The sequence below is a fragment of the Triticum urartu genome, unplaced genomic scaffold, assembly GCF_056163025.1.
Source record: "Triticum urartu cultivar PI428250 unplaced genomic scaffold, HENAU_Tu73 scaffold2, whole genome shotgun sequence".
NCBI lineage: Eukaryota > Viridiplantae > Streptophyta > Magnoliopsida > Poales > Poaceae > Triticum > Triticum urartu.
This window is the reverse complement of record NW_028260368.1, coordinates 4,617,121-4,633,699: the sequence shown is the minus strand read 5'-3', so window position 1 is coordinate 4,633,699 and position 16,579 is coordinate 4,617,121. Positions and strand designations below refer to the sequence as shown.

General features: G+C 37.0%; 2 non-coding genes across 2 annotated transcripts; both read left to right on the top strand.

The window, feature by feature from the left end:
* The first annotated feature begins 711 nt into the window (after positions 1-711).
* Positions 712-799, top strand: TRNAS-UGA (transfer RNA serine (anticodon UGA)). Its single transcript has one exon. It is a non-coding gene; the product is annotated as a tRNA-Ser (tRNA).
* A 3,629-nt stretch (positions 800-4,428) lies between these two features.
* TRNAS-GCU (transfer RNA serine (anticodon GCU)) lies at positions 4,429-4,516 on the top strand. The gene has a single exon. It is a non-coding gene; the product is annotated as a tRNA-Ser (tRNA).
* The last annotated feature ends 12,063 nt before the right edge of the window (positions 4,517-16,579 follow it).

Genomic DNA, 16,579 nt, shown 5'->3' with positions numbered 1-16,579 from the left:
ATGAATATTCTAATGGGAATGGAATTTCATAATACTGAAAGAGAAGAGCTAGCAATTCGGAACGCAAATTGCGTTTTAATACGTCTCACTATTCTAATTTTTTAGAAGAAATGGCCTTTATTATTTCTTTTTTATGGGGTTAATAAATATTAACCAAATTTCATTTAAGAAATGAGAGAATTCAGAATAGCTACGAGAAAGACTAGTCCAATCCATAATGATGTACCGGAAAATACAACATTTTTATTATTTGACCAACCATCAGGAGAAGCAAATACAAGGGGTACACTAATTACTAAGACTGAGGAAGTCGCAATTAATGCAAAAACAGCTAATTGGAAAGCAATAGTCATATTTCTAATCCTCCAAGCTACCATCAAATAAAGTTGACTACATATTTGATCCCTCACTTAAACCAAAATTGTAAAAAAATACAAGAAGTAGGAGGGGTTTAATCATGAATCCATTGATTCTTCTCTTTAATTCAAATTTATTACTTAAACCGCTTTTTTATTTGGATATGGGGGTGAGAAGAGATTATTTACTCTTTATTTCACAAGCGGGTATAGCGGATCCTGTATCCGTGTATACAGTATACAGAGATATATCGAAAAGGAACTTGTATCTGATATCTTTCTAGAGGCTAATAAATCTTTTTATTTTTTATATGGCTATGTTCTATTTGTAGGAGTAAAATAAGGATTAGGCTGTGGAGAGATGGCTGAGTGGTTGATAGCTCCGGTCTTGAAAACCGGTATAGTTCTAGGAACTATCGAGGGTTCGAATCCCTCTCTCTCCTTTTGCTTATTGAATACGTTTGTTTCTTTCATTTTTATTTATTTTTTTTTTCTGTCCCTTATCTTTCTTTCATAAAAAGGAATGAATGGCTCGGCTAGATGGAATAACCGAGCCAGAACAGAAAAAAAGTAGAACAGGTATAAATAAGAAAATCTTAGTTAAGAGGGTTCATGTAAAGAACAGGTTCCAAATCACGATCGATTCCCTTTTCAAAACCTGCTGCAGCAGCTCGGGCTCTTCCTGCATGCCATAAATGGCCCACAAAAAAGAAGAATCCTAGAACAAAATGAGAAGTTGATAACCAACTTCTAGGAGAGACATAATTAACTGCATTGATCTCGGTAGCTACGCCACCCACGGAATTTAAAGAGCCTAAAGGAGCGTGGGTCATATATTCTGCTGAGCGTCGTTCTTGCCAAGGTTGTATGTCTTTTTTCAACCTACTCAAGTCCAAACCGTTGGGGCCCCTTAGAGGTTCTAACCATGGAGCACGAAGGTCCCAAAAACGCATAGTTTCCCCTCCAAAGATAACCTCCCCAGTTGGGGAACGCATTAGATATTTACCTAAACCTGTGGGTCCTTGAGCGGATCCCACATTAGCTCCAAGACGCTGGTCTCTAACTAGAAAAGTAAATGCTTGAGCTTGAGAAGCTTCTGGCCCGGTGGGTCCATAAAACTCACTCGGATAAGCTGTATTATTGAACCATACAAAACAACAAGCGATAAAACCAAAGACAGATAAAGCAGCTAAACTATAAGACAAGTAAGCTTCTCCAGACCATACAAATGCACGGCGAGCCCATGCGAAGGGTTTGGTTAAAATATGCCAAATTCCGCCAAATACACAAATAAAACCCAACCATACATGCCCACCAATTATATCTTCTAAATCATCTACACTAACAATCCACCCTTCTCCACCAAAAGGAGATTTTAGTAAATAACCAAATATAACACTGGGACTAAGGGTCAAATTGGTAATTTTTCTTACATCTCCCCCCCCAGGGGCCCAGGTATCATATACACCGCCAAAATAAAGAGCCTTGAGTACTAGAAGAAAAGCACCTAGACCTAACAAAATTAAGTGAATACCCAAAATTGTAGTCATTTTATTTCTATCTTTCCAGACATAACCAAAGAATGGAAAAGATTCCTCAAGAGTCTCGGGTCCCAGAAGCGCGTGATAAATGCCACCGAAGCCTAAGACTGCGGAGGAAATTAGGTGAAGTACGCCAGATACAAAGTACGGAAAAGTATCTAGAACTTCCCCCCCTGGCCCTACTCCCCAACCTAGAGTAGCTAAGTGTGGAAGTAAAATCAACCCTTGTTCATACATGGGCTTTTCTGGTACGAAATGGGCCACTTCAAATAGGTTCATTGCTCCGGCCCAGAATACGATTAATCCGGCATGAGCTACATGAGCTCCAAGCAGTTTACCGGACAAATTGATAAGTCTGGCATTCCCAGCCCACCAAGCAAAGCCGGTGGTTTCTTGGTCACGACCAGCTAAAACGAAAGTTCCATTAAAGAGCGTTTCCACGTGGTAGAACCTCCTCAGGGAATATAAGATTTTCATGAGGCTGATCCTGAGCTGCCATCCACGCACGAATACCCTCGTTTAAAAGAATATTTTTGGTGTAGAAAGTCTCAAATTCAGGATCTTCCGCTGCACGGATTTCCTGGGAAACAAAGTCATAGGCACGTAAGTTCAGAGCCAAGCCAACTACGCCAATAGCACTCATCCATAAACCGGTGACGGGTACAAATAGCATAAAGAAATGTAACCAACGTTTATTGGAAAAAGCAACACCAAAGATTTGGGACCAAAAGCGGTTAGCAGTGACCATTGAATAAGTTTCTTCAGCTTGAGTTGGGTTAAAAGCACGGAAGGTATTTGCACCATCACCGTCCTCAAATAGAGTGTTTTCTACGGTCGCTCCATGAATAGCGCATAGCAGAGCCGCACCTAATACTCCGGCAACTCCCATCATATGAAATGGGTTCAACGTCCAATTATGAAATCCTTGGAAGAAAAGGATGAATCGAAATAATCGCTGCTACGCCAAAACTCGGCGCAAAGAACCAACCAGATTGCCCCAGTGGATAAATAAGGAATACAGAAACAACAAACAGCAATTGGACCAGAGAATGAGATTGCATTATAAGGCCGCAATTGAACAGACCGAGCAAGTTCAAATTGGCGTAACATGAAACCTATTAGTGCAAAAGCCCCGTGGAGAGCTACAAAAGTCCATAGACCGCCTAATTGACACCAACGAGTAAAATCTCCTTGTGCTTCGGGCCCCCATAGTAGCAACAAAGAGTGTGCTAAACTATTGGCAGGGGTAGAAACTGCTGCGGTTAAGAAATTACAACCTTCCAAATAGGAACTAGCCAATCCATGGGTATACCAAGAAGTTACAAAAGTTGTCCCTGTAAACCAACCCCCTAAAGCGAAATAAGCACAAGGAAAGAGCAATAGGCCAGACCATCCTACAAAAACGAAACGGTCCCTTCGTAACCAGTCATCCATAGTATCAAATAGATCATTTTCTTCTTTAGGAATTCTACCAAGGGCTATAGTCATAGTGATCCTCCTATTCAATTACTTCAACCATTTCCGAGCACCTCATATCACTTTCCAAGGCATATGATAGTTTTATTATCTGTGGACGATTTCTTTCTCGTTCAATGCCCTTTTTCAATGGTCTCGAAGAGAGAAATTTCCCATTTTTATCTATGGAGTCACAGTCACAACCGAGGTCGTGGTAAATCCATGAATTTGATTCGATTTGTTTTTCTTATACTATTTATTTGTTTTTCTTATACTATAGAAATAGAAATAAATTGTTTTTCTTATACTATAGAAAGAAATAAACCTTTGAATTCAGCATTATTCCAAGACTCCTATTTCAAAGTCTATCTTTTAAGGGAAAAATGCAAATAAAAGTAACCCTTCTTTTCCCATTCCCTCTCTATTGCATGGGTGGAAGAACTAAAATAATAGAGGATTCTGAAAAAAAAAAATGGACCTTCGAAATCCAATTTTATGTGTAGCGCAAAGGAGTTGCGATTTCTTCTTATTCCTATAGAACATCTAGTAACAAGAATATGAAATCGTAAATAGCGAAAAATTCTTGTCTTGCGCGGTCTAAGTCTAAGGAAATAAAAAAAATTCGCTTATACAATTTCATCTACATCGAATTTATATATCAGAATAGCGGATAGAGGCATCATTAAAGGAGTCAGGTCTACTTACTTTATGCTTCTTTCCAATTTTATGGTGGATTTGATAAGAACCCTTTTTGCTTTCTTGATAAATAATCGACAAAAAAAGCGTTTTTTTTATATAACCTGCTTGTTTTATTATAATTATAACAAGTCCTATATGGAAATGCCCGCTAAAGAGAAAATCTATTTGATTGTCTCTCGGCCAATATCGATTTTTAGAAAGAAAAAACAAGAATTTTCTTCTTTTTTTATTAACATTAAGAAAAAAGAATATAATTAAAATGGAATTGGCAATATAATTTTTATAGACTTTTGAAAGAAAAAAAAGGGGTTTTTTGCAACCGTTATTTCTTATTTCTTGCCTATATCATATCACGGAAACCTTTCGCTTTGGAACGTGGAGAGATGGCTGAGTGGACTAAAGCGGCGGATTGCTAATCCGTTGTACAATTTTTTTGTACCGAGGGTTCGAATCCCTCTCTTTCCGCTCCCTTGGATCATTTGGGACTTTCGAATTGGAAAGAATTCTGACCCCCGGATTTTCTCATAGATAAATGTACGAAACAAATCCAATAAGAAAAAAAAAAACTGAATTTTTACTCCTCGCGTCCAGGATTCCGTCCTGGGTCATTAGATAAGAATCCAAAGATAAAGAGTGAAACAAAGAATATCACTACTGTATAAACAAAAAGTTTGAGAGTAAGCATTACATAATCTCCAAGATTTTTTTTTAAGGAATAGATTACCAGTTTTTCCTTACCACACGGATCCACTAGGATGGTTTTTTTTTATACCTAAAAATGCAAAAAAGAATTCTTGAAAAAAATTGCAAGAATTCTTTTATAATAAGCACTCTTATCAATAGCAAAAATAGGGTTAGGTGGTTAGGTATTGTGTAGGTACCTTTAGGTACCTGCTCAACCTAGGTGCAGGGGAGTAGAAAGGCTGATCCAAATTTATTGCTGTAGCTACCCATTCAATGTAGAAGAATTTAAATTTTAGAATCGAAGGTTCATAATATAAAAATATAAAACTTCTCGGCTTTTACCCATTTTAAAATTTTTTTGGAATGAACACATCATTCAATTTGGCATACAGAGTACTAAAGATTTCATCGAAAACTTACAGCAGCTTGCCAAACAAAGGCTAATAGAAAAAAGAATAGAGGTATAACAGGCATAATATCCACGATTGGATTGAAAATAGCATAAGCTTCGGGTAATTTGGCAAAGAAAAAACTAGTAGGATAAAGAACAGAATTAAAACAGATACAGGTTAAACTAAGTATATTAGGCATAACAAGCATTTCATTCTTGTAGAGTAAATAATTGGATTTTTCTTGAGTTATTTTTTTAAGGGAAAGAAGGAAAAGGCAGATTCAAAATCTTTTTTCTTCGGACTTTCCCAAACACAAAATACCTCCTTGTATTCGCACTCTCAAATGAGAGTGGAATAAATTCGACTTTCATATAATATCTTAATAGAATTCCATGTAATGATCAATGCATTTTTTTGATTCTATATTATCCGCATGTGTAGAATACTAGCAAGAGAATATCCCTCCTTTTTTATGTAATTGAAATGGTATTGACGAATAACAAATAAACATACTAGTGTTTATTAGTGTCGCATAAAACCCGAAATGGGGCGTGGCCAAGTGGTAAGGCAGCGGGTTTTGGTCCCGTTACTCGGAGGTTCGAATCCTTCCGTCCCAGATTGTTTCTGATGAAACAAACGGTGAAATCATATAGTATTCCGTACGAGACAAAAGTTTATTAAAGAGAATAATGATATCTTATTCTTTCTCAGAAAACATAATAAAGTCTTAAGTCCAGTCAAATTGACTATCTTTATTTTCATGAAAAAATGGGATCTATCAAGCACATTCAGGATATGCCTCTACTATAAAATCACTTAGTCATATTTTTTTCTTCCTTTTGGTATTCGAGTTGAAGAAGTACGAGAATTCTATAACTACCAAAAACTTTCAATCTTTTCATTGGAATAGTTTATTTAGTTATTATAGTTAATTGTTTTTGGTACTGAAAAAATATATTACTACTAGAATTCTAATTCTAGTAATTAAATTAATTAAACTTTTTTGGAGGTTGATAGTTTATTTATTGAGGAAGAGTCAATCCTTCTTTTCTCACTTCAAGATTGATCATCTCGAGCCATCCGTTGAGGGTGGAAATTTAAGAATAAATAAGTTTTAAGCAAACTTGTTTAGTCGTCTTTTTCAAACTATGTTTCATTCATATGATAGAATTTTAATATGGGTTTAAATAAATTGGATCTTGGCGGAGGCTTCCCGGATAAATACTTACTTTCTTTTATCCATATTGCTCCATAGATAGCAAGTTTTAATTAGTATAAAAAAACTAAACCAATGACTATTCATGATTCCATCCATATTGGATCAATTCTCTATACCACTTTGCAATGAAAAGAGGAATGTTTGTTATGGTAAAACTTCGTTTAAAACGATGTGGTAGAAAGCAACGTGCGACTTGAAGGACATGAGATCGATTGTGGATTTTGCTATCCATCATTTTCCATAGTAATGAAAATGCTCTTGGCTCGACATAGCCTGTTCTATTCGTTCCGAACCAAATTTGCGCTGGGTTTAAGTAACATAGTACACGATGGAGCTCGAGAGGACAGAATTTTTTTTATCAAGGAAAGAATCTAGGGTTAGTGAAAACTAATAAATTAGGCCAACTTTGTCAGTCTATCCTTAATATAGAAATAAATCGAAAGGTTAAAATAAGAAGAAAGTCCAATAAAAGTATATCAGAATCAATCCCTCTTATTAGATTTCTATAGAAGAGATAAATGCTTTATCGAAGGAAATAAGAAAAAAGGGTATGTTGCTACTCTTTTGAAAGAAAAAAATAGGAATTCCCGAAGTAATGTCTAAACCCAAGGATTTCACAAATCAAAGATAAAGGATTCCAGAACAAGTAAACACAATTTTCAATTGTCTCAACAACAGAGTTGGATTAGAATAAGGAATAAAAGTCAATTCGTTCGAAATGAGACAAAGAAAAGAGTTTAAAGACGACTCAAAAATTTTGGAAGGATTTTGCCTTCGAAGTTTGTCAGGCAAAATTAGCCCACTTGAGTCATGAGTATAAATGAAATTTGTTTTTTCTGTAAGGAAATTAATGCACGTCATAGTCTAATTTCTATTATTATCGACAGAAATTCGAATCATTTTCTCGAGCCGTATGAGGAGAAAACCTCATATACGTTTCTAGGGGGGGGCGTTGTTTATCTACATCTATCCAATAAGCTGTCTATCGAATCGTTGCAATTGATGTTCGATCTCGAAGAGAAGGAAGAGATCTTCAAAAAGTAGGTTTTTATGATCCGATAAAGAATCAAACTTGTTTAAATGTTCCAGCTATTCTCTATTTCCTTGAAAAGGGTGCTCAACCAACAAGAACTGTTTATGATATTTTAAGGAAGGCAGAATTCTTTAAAGAAAAAGAAAGAACTTTGAGTTAATTGAAGAACTAAATGAATCAAAAAATAGGATAGGAGAAGATTATTAGTATTCCTAGTTGTCTAATTATTTAGACACAATTTACCTCTTTTTTAATCCTATTTGGATTTATATTATATCGTGCCAATCCAACATAAGCCCCTATTTTATTTACTTTTTCTATCTAATTTGTTTTCTTACCATTGTATTTCCATTGACAAAGGTCTATTGAACAAATAGAATTTGTAGATAGAATGGGTCTCTTTATCCTCACTCCATATTCAATTTTTCCGCCTACACTTCGCTCAAATGATAAGGGTGTTCCTCTTGCATGTATTCTCATACAATATAATATATATTTTTTATAATATATATTTTTTGTTAATAAAAATCGCTAAAAATAAGGAGAATTTGGCCATCGTGATTAGGGTCGCTCTTTTTTTAACTTTACTTTAGTGGAATTTCACCGGACCTGTTCGTTTTGGCATTTGAGTGTTTTTCATGGTCGATAAAAAAAATCTTTTGATGTCTTGCTAGTTCAATGTTTTGACAGAAGCGCGCGGTGTAATTCCATTGATTTTTGGATTTCGATCGTATCTAAGATCCTTTTTTTATCTGGGTTGCTAACTCAATGGTAGAGTACTCGGCTTTTAAGTGCGACTATGATCTTTTACACATTTGGATGAAACAACAAATTCGTCCAGACTCTTGGTAGAGTCTAGAAGACCACGACTGATCCTCAAAGGTAATGAATGGAAAAAATAGCATGTCGTAATAAAATCAATCTTTTTTGAATGGAATCCAAAATTACGATTTTCTGGGTCTAATGAATAAATGGATAGAGCCTGGCTCCAATTCTGGTAAAATAAAAAGCAACGAGCTGAACTTCCTAATTGGAATGATTCCCCGCTCTAATTAGACGTTAAAATAGATTAGTGCCGGATGCGGGGAAAGGTTGGGTTTTCCTATGAGTGGACCCTTTATTTTTTCTTTTTTTTTTAGAAATCCTAATTATTCTTGATTATGGATTGAATAAGGGATGTTATGGATTGAATGTGTAAAAGAAGCAGTATATTGATAAAGAGGCTGTATTCCAAAGTCAAAAGAGCGATTGGCCTGCAAAAATAAAAAACTTGTTCTGTTCTTTTTTTTTAATTAGAACAAACATAAACTAATTGGGTAGAAAAGGAGCAGAAAAAGATCTGTGGATTAGACTCCCTTTCTTTCCAGGGTTTGTATTAAAAATGCAACACCCTGTTCTGACCATATTGCACTATGTATCATCATTCGATAAACCGAGAAATGCTTCTTCTCTCTGATTCAAGTAGAAATACAAATGGAAAAATTCGAAGGGTATTCAGAAAAACATAAATCTCGTCAACAATACTTTGTCTACCCACTTCTCTTTCAGGAATATATTTATGCATTTGCCCACCATTATGGATTAAATGGTTCTGAACCTGTGGAAATAGTTGTTAGTTGTAATAACAAGAAATTTAGTTCACTACTTGTGAAACGTTTAATTATTCGAATGTATCAGCAGAATTTTTTGGATAACTCGGTTAATCATCCTAACCAAGATCGATTATTGGATTACAAAAATTATTTTTATTCTGAGTTTTATTCTCAGATTCTATCTGAAGGGTTTGCGATCGTTGTGGAAATCCCATTCTCGCTACGGGAATTTTTTTGTCTGAAAGAAAAAGAAATACCAAAGTTTCAGAATTTACGCTCTATTCATTCAATATTTCCCTTTTTAGAAGACAAATTTTTGCATTTGGATTATCTATCACATATAGAAATACCCTATCCTATCCATTTGGAAATCCTGGTTCAACTCCTTCAATACCGTATCCAAGATGTTCCATCTTTGCATTTATTGCGATTCTTTCTCAACTATTATTCGAATTGGAATAGTTTTATTACTTCAATGAAATCCATTTTTTTTTTTCAAAAAGAAAATAAAAGACTATTTCAATTCCTATATAACTCTTATGTATCAGAATATGAATTTTTTTTGTTGTTTCTTCGTAAACAATCTTCTTGCTTACCATTAGCATCTTCTGGAACTTTTCTGGAACGAATCCACTTTTCTAGGAAGATGGAACATTTTGGGATAATGTACCCTGGTTTTTCTCGGAAAACCCTATGGTTCTTTATGGATCCTCTTATGCATTATGTTCGATATCAAGGAAAGGCAATTCTTGCATCAAAAGGCACTTTTTTTTTGAAGAAGAAATGGAAATGCTACCTTATCAATTTCTGGCAATATTATTTCTGTTTTTGGACTCAGCCGCGAAGAATCCATATAAACCAATTAGCAAACTCTTGCTTCGATTTTATGGGGTACCTTTCAAGTGTACAAAAAAGTTCTTTGTTAGTAAGGAATCAAATGCTGGAGAATTCATTTCTAATAGATACTCGAATGAAAAAATTCGATACCATAGTCCCCGCTACTCTCCTCATAGGATACTTATCAAAAGCTCAATTTTGTACTGGGATCGGGGCATCCTATTAGTAAACCCATTTGGACAGATTTATCAGATTGGGATATTCTTGATCGATTTGGTCGGATATGTAGAAATCTTTTTCATTATCATAGTGGATCTTCGAAAAAACGGACTTTGTATCGACTAAAGTATATACTTCGACTTTCATGTGCTAGAACTTTAGCTCGTAAACATAAAAGCACGGTACGAACTTTTATGCAACGATTGGGTTCGGCATTTTTAGAAGAATTTTTTATGGAAGAAGAGCAAGTTTTTTCTTTGATGTTCACCAAAACAACTCTTTTTTCTTTCTGTGGATCACACACTGAGCGTATTTGGTATTTGGATATTATACGTATCAATGACCTGGTCAACCCTCTTAATTAATCATTAGACGAAATTAAGAAACAGGAAAGGGTTGATAAATGATCAAGAAAAAACTTTTCTATTTTTCATTCTGAAATGTTCTTTTTATTATAATAAAGAGTAGGTGAATCAACTTACTAATTAAAAAAATTAGTAGAACTTCCTCTTTGGAATAGAAATTGGCTATTTCTACATAGGGAAAGTCGTGTGCAATGAAAAATGCAAGCACGATTTGGGGAGGGATTTTTCTCTATTGTAACAAGGAAGAATTATCTACTCCATCCGACTAGTTCCGGGTTCGAGTCCCGGGCAACCCATATAGAAAAGACCCATCAAAGTTTTTCACTTTGACTCACTTCATTTACAAATACAAAATTATTGGTTTGGTTAATTTAGTTATATGGATAGCTAATCTTTGGGCTGACTTGGTTGACATTGGTATATAGTCTATGTTATACTGTTAAATAACAAGCCTTCTATTATCTATATTCTAGTTAATACGTGTGCTTGGGAGTCCTTGCAATTTGAATAAACCAAGATCTTACCATGACTGCAATTTTAGAGAGACGCGAAAGTACAAGCCTGTGGGGTCGCTTCTGCAACTGGATAACTAGCACTGAAAATCGTCTTTACATCGGATGGTTCGGTGTTTTGATGATCCCTACCTTATTGACCGCAACTTCTGTATTTATTATCGCCTTCATCGCTGCCCCTCCAGTAGATATTGATGGTATTCGTGAGCCTGTTTCTGGTTCTTTACTTTATGGAAACAATATTATCTCTGGTGCTATTATCCCTACTTCTGCGGCGATCGGATTGCACTTTTACCCAATTTGGGAAGCTGCATCTGTTGATGAGTGGTTATACAATGGTGGTCCTTATGAGCTAATTGTTCTACACTTCTTACTTGGTGTAGCTTGTTATATGGGTCGTGAGTGGGAACTTAGTTTCCGTCTGGGTATGCGTCCTTGGATTGCTGTTGCATATTCAGCTCCTGTTGCAGCTGCTACTGCTGTTTTCTTGATTTACCCTATTGGTCAAGGAAGCTTTTCTGATGGTATGCCTTTAGGAATCTCTGGTACTTTCAACTTTATGATTGTATTCCAGGCAGAGCACAACATCCTTATGCATCCATTCCACATGTTAGGTGTAGCTGGTGTATTCGGCGGTTCCCTATTCAGTGCTATGCATGGTTCCTTGGTAACCTCTAGTTTGATCAGGGAAACTACTGAAAATGAATCCGCTAATGAGGGTTACAAATTTGGTCAAGAGGAAGAAACTTATAATATTGTGGCTGCTCATGGTTATTTTGGCCGATTAATCTTCCAATATGCTAGTTTCAACAACTCTCGTTCTTTACACTTCTTCTTGGCTGCTTGGCCTGTAGTAGGAATCTGGTTCACTGCTTTAGGTATTAGTACTATGGCTTTCAACCTAAATGGTTTCAATTTCAACCAATCTGTAGTTGATAGTCAAGGTCGCGTTATTAATACTTGGGCTGATATCATCAACCGTGCTAACCTTGGTATGGAAGTAATGCACGAACGTAATGCTCACAACTTCCCTCTAGACTTAGCTGCTGTTGAAGTTCCATCTATTAATGGATAAGGTTTTTCTGCTAACATATAAGAATTTTTGAAGACAGAAATACCCAATATCTTGTTCTAGCAAGATATTGGGTATTTCTGTCTTTATTTTGAATCTTTTTTTCTTCTTAATCTTTCTATTCAGAATTCAGTTAACGACGAGATTTAGTATCCTTTCTTGCATTTTCATAACTCGTGAAATGCCGAGTAGGCACGAATTCCCCCAATTTGCGACCTACCATAGGATTTGTTATGTAAATAGGTATATGTTCCTTTCCATTATGAATCGCGATTGTATGGCCAACCATTGTGGGTAGAATGCTAGATGCCCGGGACCACGTTACTATTGTTTCTTTCTCCTCCTTCATATTGACCTTTTCTATCTTTGCCAATAAATGATGAGCTACAAAAGGATTCGTTTTTTTTCGTGTCACAGCTGATTACTCCTTTTTTCCTTTTTAAAGAGTGGCATTCTATGTCCAATATCTCGATCGAAGTACGGAGGTCAGAATAAATAGAATAATGATCAATGGAAAAAAGAAAAAAATCCTTTAGCTGGATAAGGGGCGGATGTAGCCAAGTGGATCAAGGCAGTGGATTGTGAATCCACCATGCGCGGGTTCAATTCCCGTCGTTCGCCCATCGCATTATTGCAAATTCCAAAAATGCAATTTTCCATATTCCTAGTTACGTATTTACTTACGGCGACGAAGAATAAAACTATCGCTATATTTTTTCCTTTTCCTAGTTCTTCTTCCAAGCGCAGGATAACCCCAAGGGGTTGTGGGTTTTTTTCTACCAATGGGAGCTTTCCCTTCACCGCCCCCATGGGGGTGGTCCACAGGGTTCATAACTACCCCTCTTACTACGGGGCGTTTACCTAGCCAACACTTAGATCCGGCTCTACCCAAACTTTTTTGGTTCACCCCAACATTACCCACTTGTCCGACTGTTGCTAAGCAGTTTTGGGATACTAAACGGACCTCCCCAGATGGTAATCTTAAAGTGGCCGATTTACCCTCTTTTGCAATGAGTTTCGCTACAGCACCTGCTGCTCTAGCTAATTGCCCACCCCTTCCACGTGTGATTTCTATGTTATGCATGGCCGTGCCTAAGGGCATATCGGTTGAAGTAGATTCTTCTTTTCTCTCAAAAAACCCCTTCCCAAACTGTACAAGCTTCTTCCAAAGCATACGGCTTTCTAGATGTATATGACGATCTCTAGACAGATGGATCTTATATGAATCATATGATGAAGTACCACATGAGTGGATATATAGGAAAGGAATCCAAATCTGCCGAATCGCTCATGTTATGATCTTCTACATCCTAGGTCTCTGCGTTCCGTCATCTGGCTTATGTTCTTCATGTAGCATTCAGATCGAATGACTCTATGAAATTACGTCGATACTTCCACATATTATGGGTAACGTAGGAGACATCCCTATTTTCCCCCGGGGGTCTTAATTACCACTGCTTAGCTTTCAATTTGCCTCTGACCATCAAATTAAATGTGAATAACCCGTCCTCCTCTCTTTGAAACAAGGGGCGCTTCCGGTTCTGTGCGTGCTTCAAACAATTTTGTCTTCTCCATATTACCATATCTCTAGAGCCAATAATTTTCTATGAGGAACTACTGAACTCAATCACTTGCTGCCGTTACTCAACAGTTTTCTGTTGAGGTCTATCCCGTAGAGGTAGTCAAATTGGATCAGTGATCGATTTCTAGGTTTCGTCGTAAACCTAATTGGTTACTTCCAATTACGTAAATCAATAGTTCAAACCGCACTCAAAGGTAGGGCATTTCCCATTGATATAGGAACTTTTGTACCAGAAACAATAGTATCTCCAATTATAGCCCCTCTGGGATGTAAAATATATCTCTTCTCACCATCCCCATAGTGTATGAGACAAATGTATGCATTTCGATTAGGGTCGTATTCTATGGTTACGATTCTACCAGATATGTCTTTTTGATTCCGTCGAAAATCTATTTTACGGTATAGGCGCTTATGACCTCCCCCTCTATGCCTTGCGGTAATGATTCCTCTGGAATTACGACCTTTACCACAACGGTGCCGTCCATGGATCAAATTATTTCGTGGATTGGATTTCACTTGCCTGTCTACGGTTCCCTTGCGTGTGCTCGGGATAGGTGTTTTGTATAAATGTTTCGCCGTATTATTAAGTATTCTCCTTTAGTTTTTTTCTCTATCTAGAAGTGGAATAGAATAACCCGGTTGAAGGGTAATGATCATACGTCTGTAATGCATTGTATGGCCCAGAATAGGTCCTATTCTTCTACCTTTTCCAGGTAGTCGATGGCTATTCACAGCTACCACCTTAACACCAAAGAAGAGTTCGACCCAATGCTTTATTTCTGTCTTAGTGAATCCCGATTCGACATTAAAAGTATATTGATTCTTTCCCAATAAACGAAGACTTTTTTCTGTAAATACTGCGTATTTGATTCCATCCATAAATCGACTTTCCCTCCTATGCTCTGAGTTCCAGTATCGATAAGAATTCGAGTTCTTATTGTTCTTATGTTATGGTATGAATATACCATACCAATTCGTTATGTATGGATGATGGATGAGATTCCATGGATAGAGAGCCAGTTCCAATAGACTTATGGAATGTTCCCGTTCGTGTGCATCCAGCAGGAATTGAACCCGCAAATTTACCAATTATGAGTTGGGCGCTTTAACCATTCAGCCATGGATGCTTAACAGGGATCATCGTACATCGTAAATAACCAATTTTCATATAGAAAGACATATCATAGAAAAATGAAATCGAAAATATTCCGAGATGGCAAATATTCGGAGATGACTATGAAAACACCTCTCTGGATCCTCGAATTGAAAGAGAGATTGAGAGGGATCAAGAATCCTAATTCTCGCTATTTGGAATGGATCCAATTCTATTGAGTCTGACTCATAGTGATCATTTCTCTTTAGCAAAGAATGACCTTGGTTATCAAAGGATTGAACAACCGGGATCCATTTACTTATGATACCTAGTTGGCATTGATAACAAGGATCTAATGAATTATGAGTTTAATAGATCCTCTTTAGCAGAAAGACGTATATTCCTTGCTCATTATCAGACAATCACTTATTCCCAAACCTCGTGTGGGACTAATCGTTTTCATTTACCATCTCATGGAAAACCCTTTTCGTTCCGCTTAGCCCTATCGGGTATTTTAGTGATAGGTTCTGTAGGAACTGGACGATCCTATTTGGTCAAATACCTAACGAAAAATTACGATTTTCCTTTCATTAAGGTACGAGGGCTTCTTATTCCACAAGAACGAAAGCACCTTTTCATTCTTTCATATACTAGGGGTTTTTACTTGGAAAAGACAATGTTCCATACTAAAGGATTCGGGTCCATAACCACGAGTTCCAGTGCACTAGATCTTGTAGCACTTAGCAACGAAGCCCTATCCATTAGTATTCCACATAAGAAATCCATTCTAGAAAAAAATACAATTAGATTAGCTCTTCATAGACAAACTTGGGGTTTGCGAGCCAAGGTAAGATCGGCTCGGGATCATGGGACCCTTTTCTATCAGATAGGAGGGGCTCTTGTACAAAATAGACTTACTAAGTAATAACCCCATAGAATCTATCTATATAAAGATAAAGAGGCAATCGTGTCAGGAAGCGGGTTTTTCTTTGGCCAAAAGGTACTTCGAACTTGGAACGAGCATGAAGAGATTAACGAGACTTCTTTCTCTTTTGAGTTTTTCTGGCGGACCTGCCGCGCAAGATCTTTGGTCTTCCCCTGGAACCGATGAAAAAAAGTGGATCGCTTCTTATGTACTCGCTCAGAATGATTCTTCTCTATCTATAGTTCATGGCCTATTAGAAGTAGAAGGTGCTCTGGTGCAATCCTTACCGACAGAAAAAGATTGCAGTCAGGTTGATAATAGTCGAGTGACATTACTTCGTCGGTCCGAACTAAGGAATCTGTTAGAAATGTTTTGAAATGGATATTGTTCTCTCTTTGATCAGGGATTGCTATATGAAAAGAAGTGGAGTTTGAAAAAGGGAACGGAATGCTCAAACCGGAACTGCTAGAGGAACGAATTTTCAATAGCATAACTTGGGCTCCTAGAATATGGCGCCCTTGGGACAATCTATTTGATTGCAGGGTTTTGTTCCGAAGCAAAGATATCCGCGGAGGCCGGTTCGTTCGTCCTATTCTGATATTCAGGACCAAGAGGTACTGGATTCTCTTTCGGATAGGCCCTGAAAGGAGAAGAAAGGCTGAAATGCCAACGGACCTCTGTCTATTCTCTAATTCACCCGATCCGATAGTACCCGTTTTTGGAACGTCCAGTGCCAAAGTCACTGAATGGGTAAGTCACCAATCCAATCCCTTTGACAAATCGGATGTCATATTAGATATCATATTCTATATATATAGAAATATCATAGATAGAATAGACATATAGAATTTTTGGTCGGCAAATTCGAAGGAATCATTGAGTGAAAAAGGAGCAAAGAATGACAAAAGACGAGACTCTACTAGTCTTCACTCTTGTGGTTTCCTCTTCCTCGGTTTCTGTTTTCTTATTCGGGATCTTGCTTTTCATGGTTCTCATCTCTGCA